Below are 13,925 nucleotides of genomic sequence, written 5' to 3' on the forward strand. Positions count from 1 at the left end.
TTGTCCTTGGCGTAGGATAGTATTAGTGTACGGGGTGATCGCTGGTCGGCACGGACTCGTTGGGCCGAAGGGCCTGTTTCTGCGCTGTACCTCTAAAGACTCTAAAGTTCATTCTCAGAGTGTGACAGTCCCAGTTTTTACTGCCTGTTCCCAATGGCCCTCAAGTTAAACCCCTGTCCCACGGTACGAGTTCATTCCAAGAGTTCTCCCGAGTTTGCCCTGATTCGAACTCGGAGATTTACGGTAATGGCCGCTCGTCGGTACTCGGGGCTCTCGTGGACATTTTTCAACATGTTGGAAAAATCTTCACGAGTCTTCCCGAGCTTACCTGCCGTTAGCGAGTCTTCCTGAGTACCTGCCGTTAGCGTTACGAGCCGCTAAGAGACGTCCCCGAGCGCCGACGTACCCGCTACGTTCATTCTCCGTGCTTACCACGAGTTTGATTTTTTTTTAAACTCGGGAGAGCCCTTGGAATGAACTCGTACAGTGGGACAGGGCCATTATGCATCAGCTTGAATCACTAGTAGTTTAGTTTTTAGTGTCGTTTAGAGATACAGCGCGGAAATAGTCCCTTCGGCCCACCGAGTCTGTGCCGACCAGCGATCCCTGCACTGTACACTAGCCTACACACCAGGGACAATTTACAATTTTTACCGAAGCCAAATTAACCTGCAAACCTGCACGTAGACAAAAGTGCTGGAGAAACTCAGCGGGTGCAGCAGCATCTATGGAGCGAAGGAAATAGCAATCCCTTCTTCAGACTGATGTAGGGTCAAACCTGCATGTCTTTGGAGTGTGGGAGGAAACCGGAGCGCCTGGAGAAAACCCACGCAGATCACGGGGAGAAGGTACAAACTCCATACAGACAGCACCCGTGGTCAGGATTGAACCCCGGTCCCTGGCGCTGTGAGGCAGCAACTCTACCGCTGCTCCTCTGGTGTGGCAAGTAGACTTTCAGGTGTAGGTGCCCCCAAAAAGGGGTGACCCCGTAATGAATGCACCCCCCGTGTTTGTGCTGACAAAGCAGTCACGGGTGTGTACAACATTATCCAGCACCTCGATCAACGCGGTCTGGGGCCACGTGGAAAGTTGTGCAACACTGAAAATTGTGGACAGTTGTCCATGGAAGCAAAGGATTATGGTCCCTGCTCTAGTAGGTTGATGACTCTAAGTGGATGACAGCTGAGCTTCGCAAGCTTCAAGCCCCTGTCCCACTTACACGACCTCTGCCCAGTTTGCCCTTGACTCAAACTCGCAGCATGGTCGCCACGAGGTCATAGGAGGTCTTCGTAACTTCCTCATGCTCGTGAGTGGTCTCCGCGTACTCGTGGCCTCAAGTAGGTCGCGGCGTTTTTTTCCAGCCTGATAGAAAATGTCCACGAGTAAAAAAAAGGTCGGCATGGAAAAAATGGATACTTTTTACTCGTAGGTAGGTCGTAGGTAGGTCGTAGGTAGGTCGTAGGTAGGTCGTAGGTAGGTCGTAGGTAGGTCGTAGGTAGGTCGTAGGCAGGTCGTAGGCAAGTCGTAGGTAGGTCGTAGGTAGGTCGTAGGTAGGTCGTAGGTAAGTCGTAGGTAGGTCGTAGGTAAGTCGTAGGTAGGTCGTAGGTCGGTAACTGGCCCGAGAAAAAAAATGCAAACATGACATCATTTTATCATGTGATCATTTTCCACTCATAGCCTGTCGTAGTTGGTCTTAGGTGTGGAAGACTGAGGTTGAGGGGGGTCGTAGGAGGTCGTAGACATAGTCGTAGGAGGTCTTTACTTCGGCGAGTCAACACGACCTTGACATTTTTTTCAACTCGTCTAGGGCCTTCTAAACATAGAAACATAGAAAATAGTTGCAGGAGTAGGCCATTCGGCCCTTCGAGCCTGCACCGCCATTCAATATGATCATGGCTGATCATCCAACTCAGTATCCTGTACCTGCCTTCTCTGCATACCCCCTGATCCCTTTAGCCACAAGGGCCACATCTAACTCCCTCTTAAATATAGCCAATGAACTGGCCTCAACTACCTTCTGTGGCAGAGAATTCCAGAGATTCACCACTCTCTGTGTGAAAAATGTTTTCCTCATCCCAGTCCTAAAAGATTTCCCCCTTATCCTTAAACTGTGACCCCTTGTTCTGGACTTCCCCAACATCGGGAACAATCTTCCTGCATCTAGCCTGTCCAACCGCTTAAGAATTTGTTCAAAAGGGAACTGCAGATGCTGGAATATCGAAGGTACACAAAATTGCTGGAGGAACTCAGCGGGTGCAGCAGCATCTATGGAGCGAAGGAAATAGGCGACGTTTCGGGCCGAAACCCTTCTTCAGACTGATGGGGGGTGGGGAAAGAAAGAAAAAAAGGGAGGAGGAGGAGCCCGAGGGCGGGCGGATGGGAGGGTGGGAGGAGACAGCTAGAGGGTGAAGGAAGGGGAGGGGACAGCACAGGCTAGCCAAATTGGGGGAATTCAATGTTGATGCCATAAGGGCGCAAGGACCCCAGACGGAATATGAGGTGCTGTTCCTCCAATTTCCGCTGTTGCTCACTCTGGCAATGGAGGAGACCCAGGACAGAGAGGTCGGATTGGGAATGGGAGTGGGAGTTGAAGTGCTGAGCCACCGGGAGGTCAAGTAGGTTAAGGCGGACTGAGCGGAGGTGTTCGGCGAAACGGTCGCCCAACCTACGCTTGGTCTCACCGATGTAAATTAGCTGACATCTAGAGCAGCGGATGCAGTAGATGAGGTTGGAGGAGATACAGGTGAACCTTTGTCGCACCTGGAACGACTGCTTGGGACCTTGAATGGAGGCGAGGGGGGAGGTGAAGGGACAGGTGTTGCATTTCTTGCGGTTGCAACGGAAAGTGCCCGGGGAGGGGGTGGTGCGGGAGGGAAGGGAAGAATTGACGAGGGAGTTGCGGAGGGAGCGGTCTTTGCGGAAGGCAGACATGGGGGGAGATGGGAAGATGTGGCGAGTGGTGGGGTCACGTTGGAGGTGGCGGAAATGGCGGAGGATTATGTGTTGTATTTGCCGGCTGGTGGGGTGAAAGGTGAGGACCAGAGGGACTGCCCTTGTTGCGTGTGCGGGGATGGGGAGAGAGAGCAGTGTTGCGGGGTATGGATGAGACCCTGGTGTGAGCCTCATCTATGGTGGCGGAGGGGAATCCCCGTTCCCTGAAGAACGAGGACATTTCAGATGCCCTGGTATGAAATGTCTCATCCTGGGAACAGATGCGGCGTAGGCGGAGGAATTGGGAGTAGGGGATGGAGTCTTTACAGGGGGCAGGGTGGGAAGACGTGTAGTCCAGATAGCCATGTGAGTCAGTGGGTTTATAATGTATGTCGGTCAGGAGTCTGTCCCCTGCGATGGAGATGGTGAGGTCAAGGAATGGTAGGGAAGTGTCGGAAATCGTCCAGGTGTATTGGAGTGCCGGATGGAAGTTGGTGGTGAAGTGGATGAAGTCAGTCAGTTGTGTGTGGGTGCAGGAGGTGGCACCAAAGCAGTCGTCAATGTAGCGGAGGTAGAGGTAGGGGATGGGGCCCTGGTACGCATCGAACAAGGATTGTTCAACGTACCCGACAAAGAGGCAGGCGTAGCTGGGGCCCATGCGTGTGCCCATAGCTACGCCTTGTGTTTGGAGGAAATGGGAGGAGTCAAATGTAAAGTTATTGAGGGTGAGGACCAACTCCGCTAAGCGGAGGAGAGTGTCAGTGGCTGGGTAAAGGTTGCTCCTCTGGTCGAGGAAGAACCGGAGGGCTTTGAGGCCATCCTGGTGGGGGATGGAGGTGTAGAGTGACCGGACATCCATGGTGAAGATGAGGGGGTGAGGGCCCAGAGAGTGGAATGCGTGGAGGCGGCGGAGAGTGTCTGAGGTGTCTAGAACAAAGGTGGGGAGGGATTTGACCAAGGGGGATAGGATGGAGTCAAGGTATGTGGAGATGAGTTCGGTGGGGCACGAACACGCAGAGACAATGGGTCTGCCGGGAGAGCCGGGTTTGTGGATTTTGGGGAGAAGGTAAAAACGGGCCGTGCGGGGCTGGGGAACGATGAGTTTGGAGGCTTGGTCAGGTAGGGCGTGGGAATTGATGAAGTCGGTGATGGTGGGAATTTTGTAAGTTTCTATAAGTTCCCCCCTCAATCGTCTAAATTCTAGCGAGTACATAAACACGTGGATTAGGTTGTCCAAGTGGGACAGGCCCTTTTAAGCGCTACTTGATCTAAGTCACGGTGGCGCAGCGGTAGAGTTGCTGCCTTACAGTGAATACAGCGCCGGAGACCCAGGTTCTATCCTGACTACGGGTGCTGTCTGGACGGAGTTTGTACGTTCTCCCCGTGACCTGTGTGGGGTTTTCTCCGAGATCTTCGGTTTCCTCCCACACTCCAAAGACGGACAGGCTTGTAGGTTAATTGGCTTGGTGCATGTGTAGGATGGTGTTAATGTGCAGGGATCGATGGTCGGAGTGGACTCGGTGGATCGAAGGGCCTATTTCCGCGCTGTATCTCTAAAACTAAACTAAAACTCCTGAACTGTGTGCGACAGAGAATATCACCGTACTTTGATACATGGGGCAATAAAACAACCACTAAAGTGTTACACCATTGGGATCTGGAATATGTGGAGTCAGGTTTCAGTGTGGCCGTCAGGAGGAAATTGATTAAATATAAATACGTTGTGAACAATATTTGAAGCTATGGTGACAGTGCAGTGGGTGTGGAGGAAGTAATTGTTCTGATAGTGGCGAGCTAGCACAGACACAAGGGGACGAATGGCCTCGATTTGCGCTTTGATCATTCAATGAATGATGCGAAGGGTGTGAGCAGCGTTTCCTCCTGCACGACAAAGGCGTACAGGTTTGTAGGCTAATTGGTTTGGTATAAATGTAAATTGTCACTCGTGTGTGTGTATGTGTGTGTGGGATAGTGTTAGAGTGCAGGCATCGCTGGTCGGTCGGGACTCGGTGGGCCGAAGGGCCTGTTTCCACGCTGTATCTGCAAACTAAACCAAACTAAACTTCCTTTGGCAGTTGGGAGGAAGTTCATCGGCAAAACATGCAAATTTCATACAAACTTTGCAAATATTTGCAAGATAAAAAAAGCTTTACTGGAATGCTTTCAAGAATGGGGAAGAAGGCAACCTTGATCAGTTTGCTGATCCTATCACCTCGACCAGGGTATCAAATGGTCAAACAAAAGACTTCAAACCAAGGCTTGGTGCAACATAATCTTTATTTAGGTTTAATTTTATAGGTACAGCGCGGAAACAGGCCCTTCGGCCCACCGAGTCCGTGCCGACCAGCGATCCCCGCACACTAACACTATCCCACACACACTCGGGACAATTTACATTTGCACCAAGCCAATTAGCCTACAAACCTGTACGTCTTTGGAGTGTGGGAGGAAACCGAAGATCTCGGAGAAAACACACGTGGGTCACGGGGAGAACGTGCAAACTCCGTAGTCGGGATCGAACCCGGGTCCCTGGCGCTGTGAGGCAGCAACTCTACCCTACGCTGCGCCACCATTATATTTAGAAATACAGCGCGGAAACAGGCCCTTCGGCCCACAGAGTCCGCACCGACCAGCGATCCCCGTACACTAGCGCTGTCCGACACACACTAGGGACAATTTACCACTTCACAGAAGCCGGTTGGGCTGAAGGGCCTGTTTCCGTGCTGCACGACTCTGTGACTCGATGAGTTAGAGTCTTCCCCTTGAGTGTGTATAAATACTAACTTCACTACCACACCCACAAATAAATATAAAAATGTATGAAGCATGGATGCAAAGCTTTGACTTTTAAGAATTTCATAATTGACACTGATCCAGTCATCACTTCTACAAAATTTATTCCCCCCGCCTCCCTCCCCCCCCCAAGTACTGTGGTGGTGAGTGGAGATAGACAGGGAGGATGACCACTTGTGTGTAAGAAAGAACTGCAGATGCTGGTTCAAATCGAAGGTGGACACAAGGCCCGAAACGTTGCCTATTTCCTTCGCTCCATAGATGCTGCTGCACCCGCTGAGTTACTCCAGCACTTTTGTCTACCATCCTTGCTGGAGTAACTCAGCGGGACAGGCAGCATCTCTGGAGAGAAGGAATGGGCGACGTTACAGGTCGAGACCCCCCCCCTCCCCCATTGCCCTTGATGATCGGAACGGACTCGGTGGGCCGAAGGGCCTGTTTTCCATGCTGTATCTTTCATTCAATCAATGAATCAATCCAACCATTAAATAAATCTGAAGAAGGGTTTCGACCCCGAAACGTCACCCATTCCTCCTCCCCAGAGATGCTGCCTGTCCCGCTGAGTTACTCCAGCAGGATGGTAGACAAAAATGCTGGAGAAACTCAGCGGGACAGGCAGCATCTATGGAGTGAAGGAAATAGGCAACGTTTCGGGCCGAATCCCTTCTTCAGACTCCTTCGAGGTCGAGGTCTGGAAGTGGCGGCTTGCCTGCAGTCCGTCTGTTTTTTCTTTTTGTTTTGTTTTCTTTTGTCCTGTTTTAGTTAATTTTTGTTTATTTAGGTTGTGTATGTGTGTTTGGGGGGGGGAGAAGCATGTTTTTGGTCTCTTCCTTCGGGGGGGGGGGGGGTGCGACCTTTTCTTGTCGTATCCCCCGTCTCCGTCTCCGTCTGCGCTGAGGCCTAATGGCGGAGCTGGCGGCCTCCAACTGGGACCGACCTCGAGGCTCCGGAGGCAGAGCCAGCCAGGACTTACCAACGCGAGGCTGGCCGACTTCGTGTCTGTGGCGGCGTTCCGGCGGCGGTGACCCGACTTCGGAGCCTCGGAGGCCCAGTGGACGACATCGTTGGAAGCTCGCAGATCCCAGGTCGGTGACCTGTTTTTCAGGAGCTCCCGCAACGACAGCTTCGTCCGCCGGACTGGAGGGCGGCAGCTTCGGCAGCTACGACCGCCCCGGGCCGCAGAGTTTGAACCGGCCCGTTCGCGGAGCTCGGATTCAGCCGCGGGACTGACATTACTTACCATCGCCCGTCGGGGTCACCACATCGGAGGCCTGGATCGCCTCGGCGCAGAGGGAGAACAAGGAGGGAAGAGACAAAGACTTTAAGACTTTTGCCTTCCATCACAATGAGGAGGTGCCTGGTAGACTCACGGTGGTGGATGTTAAATCTGTGTTAAGTGTGTGTTCAGTTATTTTATCCTATGTTTTGACTGCAAGGCACGAAATTCCGTTCAGACTGAAAAGACTGAATGACACTAAAGGATACTTGATACTTAGACCTTTGATTTTACTTCGGAGTCACGTGAGTGACTACGTGAAGAACCCGCTCAGTGCGCAGGCGCGGCATTATGCCAGCAGTGCAACAACGGCTGCAACGGGAGTTAGGCGCTCCCGCTACAGAATGAACCGGACCGTCAGGTGAGTATCCTGAGGTCGGGTTTTCTTTTACAGGTGAGCCTGTTTCTGCTTGTGTTTTTTACAGGCAGAGAAAAAGGCTCTGGAACAAAACTGTCCCCCGTTCAAGGAGGAACGTTTCCCGTCGGGGAGGGGGGCAGCAACAGGCGGTAGGAGCGTTACCGTAATTCCCCGACACCGTGCCGAGGCCAGCCCGCTAGTACCTGAGCAGCGGGCTGGATGCATAGCCACTCGAGAGGCATCCGGCAGGTGTTCCCGATGTCGGACGGGACGTCTCTCCACCTGCACGGGGGGAGAGAGAGCCGCCTGAGCCGCTGGAGCGGCTCACGGAGCAGGTGCCTGCGAGACGCGCTGCTTGAGGGGCGCTCTCGCTACTACAAGGCACAAAAGCTCCAGAAGAAGGCGGTAGGAACAATTACCGGGCGCTCCGCTATCCCCATCACCGCGCCGAGCCCAGTCCCGCTAGTGCCTGAACGGCGGGCTGGATGTCTAGCCATCCGAACAGGCATCCGGCCGGTGGCGTCCGATTCGTCGGACGGGGACATGTCTCCACCTAAATGGAGGAGAGACAGCCGCCTGAGCTGCATCCAACAGCAATTGGAGCAGCTCCAGCGAGATGCGCAGAAAGAGCGCTCTCGCGGAGGGAGGTCAGGCACCCCCTCCACAGTGTTTCATGCACTGCCCTCTGCTCCCTCATTACTGGAGGCTAGCATTGGTGACCAGGGCTGGGCTGGTCTGGAACAGGGGCAGGCGGACGAATTCGGGAGTATGCCAGGGGTGCAGGAACATGAAGAGCTGTTGGGTGTGATGGACCGCTTGTAGCAACCCCACGGGCTGGAGCACCGCTGGAACCAAGAATGGCGGCCAGCATCAACCATTACTGGAAAAGGTGCTCGCTGAGGTGCTGAAACAACACAGCACCAGAAAACGGTGAGGCCCTCAAAGTAAAAAGTGTCAACAGCCAAATCTGGGGGCATGTGGGTCACACATCCGGACCCAAGAACTCAAGCTACAGCGGATCCTAAGGCTCCTGACGTCGGCCATCACAGCCTTTGCTCGTTCCGTGGAGACCACGGAGATGGATACCTGCCAGCAGGATGTGCTGGCATTAATGTGTACCACACAATTTGAGATCAACAATCTCCGGAGGGAAACATAAGACCTGCCCTCAATCCCAAATTTGCTGGCTTGTGTAAAGCCCCAGCTGCGGAGACGGACGCGCTGCTATTTGGGAAAGATTTCAATAAAAAACTGAAGGAGATGCAGGAAGCATCAAAAACCTTCGGCCTAATGAGGGCAGGCCCCGGGACGAGCAAACCAAGACCTCCGATACCCAAGCGGCAGCACCCCACGGCATCCACCAGTCGACGTCCGCAATATGGGACTGGTGAACGCTTGGGGTCCGCACATTATCCCCAAAGATCTTTTTAGATCAGGGCCCGCAGCGGACCCTCTGGAAAATGCGCCTCCCCCCAACATCGCCAGCACGTCAGAACAAAATCTTCAGGAAAATGAAGAAACAGAATCGCCAATAACCATGGAGGTAGGTGGGTCTGGTCCCTACCAGCATATAGAGAATAAGGGTGCTTTATTAACAGGGGGGAGATTACACTTGTTTAAAGAAGCATGGGGTATGGTCACGAGTGACAAGTATATACTCAACAGCATTAGAGGATATAAAATACAATTCATGTCAGAAAAAACGCCGCCAGTTCAACAATGGCCCCAAAGGGTATTTCTCCCTCCGTCAAAGAGAAACGTGAGGGACAAGCTGAACTGGTGAGACTTAACCAAAGGGGGTCATCGAAAAGACCAAACATGAACCTTTGGTATTTGTATCGAATATATTCACTAAAACCAAAAAAGATGGTGGCTGTCGCATCATCATTGACTTAACATCACTAAACAAATTTGTTAAGTATATACATTTCAAAATGGAGACATATGTTACTGCCAAACAACTGAATTCCAAAGGACACTTCATGGCAAGCATTTATCTTAAAGATGCTTACTATCTAGTACCCATATACAAGGATCATCGCAGATACCTAAAATTTATCTGGATGGTACAAAGCATTGCCCTATGGGCGAACTTCAGCCCAAGATTATTCACCAAAATATTGAACCCAGCCATGGCAATACTAAGAAAACAAAAACATATTGTCATGGCATATCTGGAGGATATTCTGATAGTAGGGAAAACGATGGAATTGGCTGTGGCAGCAGTATCAGCTACAAAACAGCTCCTCGAAACTCTGGGGTTCGTCCTACATCCAGATAAATCTAAATTGAAGCCATCCACTATCATGGACTACCTGGGCTTCACAATTAACTCAGTCCATATGACTGTTACCTTTCCAAAGGCAAAAATGGTTAAATTAGCACAATCATGCAACAATTTAATGGTCAATGAGCGACCAACTATTCGACAAGTAGCAAGAGTAATTGGGGAAATGGTAGCAGCATTTCCGGCTACACAATTCGGACCTTTGCACTATCAAAAAATTTACAGAGAGCAAAGGTACGGGCAATAAAACGACATACAGGTCACTATGATCGTGTCATGAACTTACCCACTGAAGCAATATCAGAGCTACAGTGGTGGGCAGAAAACATTTGGCATAGTTTCAGCCCTATCTTTATCACTAACCCTACTTTAGTTATTCAAACAGATGCCAGTGCTCAAGGCTGGTGAGCGACTAACTCCATATCCAGCACAAGTGGTAGATGGACTAACCTGGAGTCATCATTACTACTTACACTGGGCATTAACTATCTAGAGATGTTGGGCGTCTTTTATGGTTTAAAAGCATATGTATCTAATATGCAGCACTTGCATGTTCGGTTACAAATTGATAAATACTATGGTGATGGCTTATATTAACCATATGGGTGGCATAAAATCATTATCATGCGACAAATTGGTCAACATGATTTGGCAATGGTATGTCGAAAGACATATTTGGCTATCAGCTACTTATCTACCAGGTAAGCTAAACACCCATGCCATGAGAAAATTAAACGCCTGGGTTGCAAGTTTGAACAGACCTTACCTGGAACTGGGATTGTCCAAACAAACCATCACCACCATGTCGGCATCCCTTCGAACATCCACCAAGAGGCAGTACTTAACCAGCATCAAAAAAGGGAGAAGTACTGCCAGGAAACAGGGATAACATACGCAACAGCTACAGCCACCAACATACTGGAGTTCCTGGCCATCTACACCACGATGTAGGGATCAGCTACAGTGCCATCAACACAGCGCAGAGTGTTCTTTCTGCTTATCTCAAACCAGCGCCAGGACAACAGGCGATGGGATCCCATCCACTGGTGGTAAAACTGATGAAGGGCATTTACAATATCAAGCCCTAAGCCCAGGTATACCCATATTTGGGATATCAGTGTGGTCCTGACATATCTCAGTGAATGGCCACCAGCCAGATCCCCCGGCCTCGAGCAAGCTACACTAAAGACGCTCATGTTGATGGCACTTGTATCCGCTCAGAGGGTCCAGTCACTACACCTATTGCGACTGGACAACATGATCACAGCTCCAGACCAGATCTGTCGTTATCCAGCGACTGGTCAAACAGAGCAGACCAGGAACACCTAATCCAGTCGTGGCTTACCCACCAGAACCACGGTTATGTGCCATGACCCACCTACTATCCTACATAGACACAACCAGAATATTCGAGGGAGATGAAAAGCCTTGTGGGTCAGTCACAAAAACCTTATGGTCGGGTGACGAGCCAAACCATTGCGAGATGGCTCAAGCAGGTGCTAGAAACTGCTGGGATAAACACTAACATGTACAAATTTTATTCCACCAGGGCAGCATCCATGTCGACGGCTAAAGAATGGACATGCCTATAGACCACATCCTGGCTACAGCAGGATGGTGGGAAGGGAAAAGACCGTTCAGAAATTTTATAATAAGCCGTTGGCAAAACCTGGTTTATTTGCAGTAAAGATTTACGAACTGCAAATATTTAATTTAAGCCCAGGGGAGCAACTTAATTCTTTGTTGTTATTGTTTAAAAAATACCATTGTGTTTTTCTACAAATAGACTCATTGGTTGATTACGATAACACTTCCTCCCTCAAGAACTTCGGCAGTGAGTGAAATGAAACTGTTACACGGTTTGAAATCACAGAGCTTTGAAATCTTCACGTAGTCACTCACGTGACTCCGAAGTAAAATAGTAAGATTAAACGAGAACTTACTAGTTTGAAGTTTGATCTGTATTTTATGAGGAGTTACGATGAGGGATTACGTGCCCTCCGCTCCCACCCTCATTATATGGATCAAACTAATAAATTGATGTCTCCTTATCTTTACTATGTTTACTTCAAAATAACTGTGTCTATCTGTGATTCCACACCGCTGCTTGGAAGTATGCCGCGCCTGCGCACTGAGCGGGTTCTTCACGTAATTTGGGATATTACTTACAAAGTTCTTAAGGGGTTGGACAGGCTAGATGCAGGAAGATTGCTCCCGATGTTGGGGAAGTCCAGGACAAGGGGTCACAGCTTAAGGATAAGGGGGAAATCCTTTAAAACCGAGATGAGAAGAACTTTTTTCACACAGAGAGTGGTGAATCGCTGGAACTCCCTGCCACAGAGGGTAGTCGAGGCCAGTTCATTGGCTATATTTAAGAGGGAGTTAGATGTGGCCCTTGTGGCTAAGGGGATCAGAGGGTATGGAGAGAAGGCAGGTACGGGATACTGAGTTGGATGATCAGCTATGATCATATTGAATGGCGGTGCAGGCTTGAAGGGCCGAATGGCCTACTCCTGCACCTAATTTCTATGTTTCTATGTTTCTATGTAATCCCTCATCGTAACTCCTCATAAAATACAGATCAAACTTCAAACTGGTAAGTTCTCATTTAATCTTACTATTTTCCAGCATCTGCAGTTCCTTCGGGATGACTATTTATACCGCTGCTGCTTCCTGTCCACCCATTCTGAGTACACTATCTGGCCGTTGACAGCTATCAATGTTGGCAGTGAGCCCTGGCATTTTGTGCATTAACGACACATCCTGTAATCCAACTGCCATCAACAGCAGAGTGAAATACAAGTGGTGTCTGTGGTCTCAGTTTTATTCGCAGTTTGACTGCACTAATCCTGGCATCTTGTTTGCTCCTGCCCCTTTCTGTCCTGGCACGAATGTTTAGTTTAGTTTAGAGATACAGCGCGGAAACAGGCCACCAAGTCCGCGCCGACCAGCGATCCCCGCACACTAACACTATCCTACACACACACTTGGGACAATTTTCACATTTATACCAGGCCAATTAACCTACAAACCTGTGTGAAGTGGGCATGGTTTTAAGGTGAAGGTGGAGAGATTTTATAGGAATCTGAGAGGTGACTTTTTCACACAAAGGGAGGTGGGTGTATGGAACGAGCTGCCGGAGGAGGTAGTTGAGTCAGGGACTATCCCAACGTTTAAGAAGCAGTTAGACAGGTACATGGATAGGACGGGGTTGGAGGGCCAAAGGCTACGGACAATTTTACATTTACACCAAGTAACCTACAAAGCTGAACGCCTTTGGAGTGTGGGAGGAAACGTAATATCTCTGAGAAAACCCACCCAGGATGGGGGGAACAGAGAGAGAGAGAGAGAGAGAGAGTTCTCTCTTACCTCCCTCTGTCCTCTCGCCCCTCTCTGTCCTCCATCTCCCTTCCCTCTCTATTGCTTTTTGTTTCTCACTCCCCCTTTCTAACTCTCTGTCTCTGTCTCTATCTCTCTCTGTCTCTCTCTCTGTCTCTGTCTCTCTCTCTGTCTCTCTCTCTCTGTCTCTGTCTCTCTCTCTCTCTCTCTGTCTCTCTCTCTGTCTCTGTCTCTCTCTCTGTCTCTCTCTCTGTCTCTCTCTGTCTCTCTCTCTGTCTCTGTCTCTCTCTCTGTCTCTCTCTGTCTCTGTCTCCCTCCCTCTCTCTGTGACTGTCTCTCTCTGTGTCTGTCCCTCTCTCTCTCTCTCTGACTGTCTCTCTCGGTCTCTCTCTGTCTCTCTCTCGCCCACTCTCTTTCTCTCTCCACACACACAAATATATATACACACATGCCTAAAGAAGGGTCTCGACCCAAAACGTCACCCATTCCTTCTCTCCAGAGATGCTGCCTGTCCCGCTGAGTTACTCCAGCCCTTTGTGTTTAGATCTATATAACCTGGTGTATATTGGTGTAAACCAGCATCTGCAGTTCCCTCCACACACTAACTCATCCTCCCATTCCCACACTGACCTTTCTGTCCTGGGCCTCCTCCACTGTCAGAGTGAGGCCCAGCGCAAATTGGAGGAACAGCAATGTATATTTCGCTTGGGCAGCCTGCACCCCAGCGGTATGAACATTGACTTCTCTAACTTCAAATAACCTTTGTGTTCCCTTTTCTCAATGCCCCACCCCCACACTAGTCATCATAGGAGTTTCATCACTGAACTTCTGTTGAATTTCCACGGTATAACTTGTTTTCATCTAAAGCCGACACCTAAGAATGGAGCGATTCTTTAATCGTCGTTACTTTGTGCATATCTTTCATTCATTTGTTCCATATC

The sequence above is a fragment of the Amblyraja radiata genome, chromosome 41, assembly GCF_010909765.2.
Source record: "Amblyraja radiata isolate CabotCenter1 chromosome 41, sAmbRad1.1.pri, whole genome shotgun sequence".
In the NCBI taxonomy this organism is placed as follows: Eukaryota; Metazoa; Chordata; class Chondrichthyes; order Rajiformes; family Rajidae; genus Amblyraja; species Amblyraja radiata.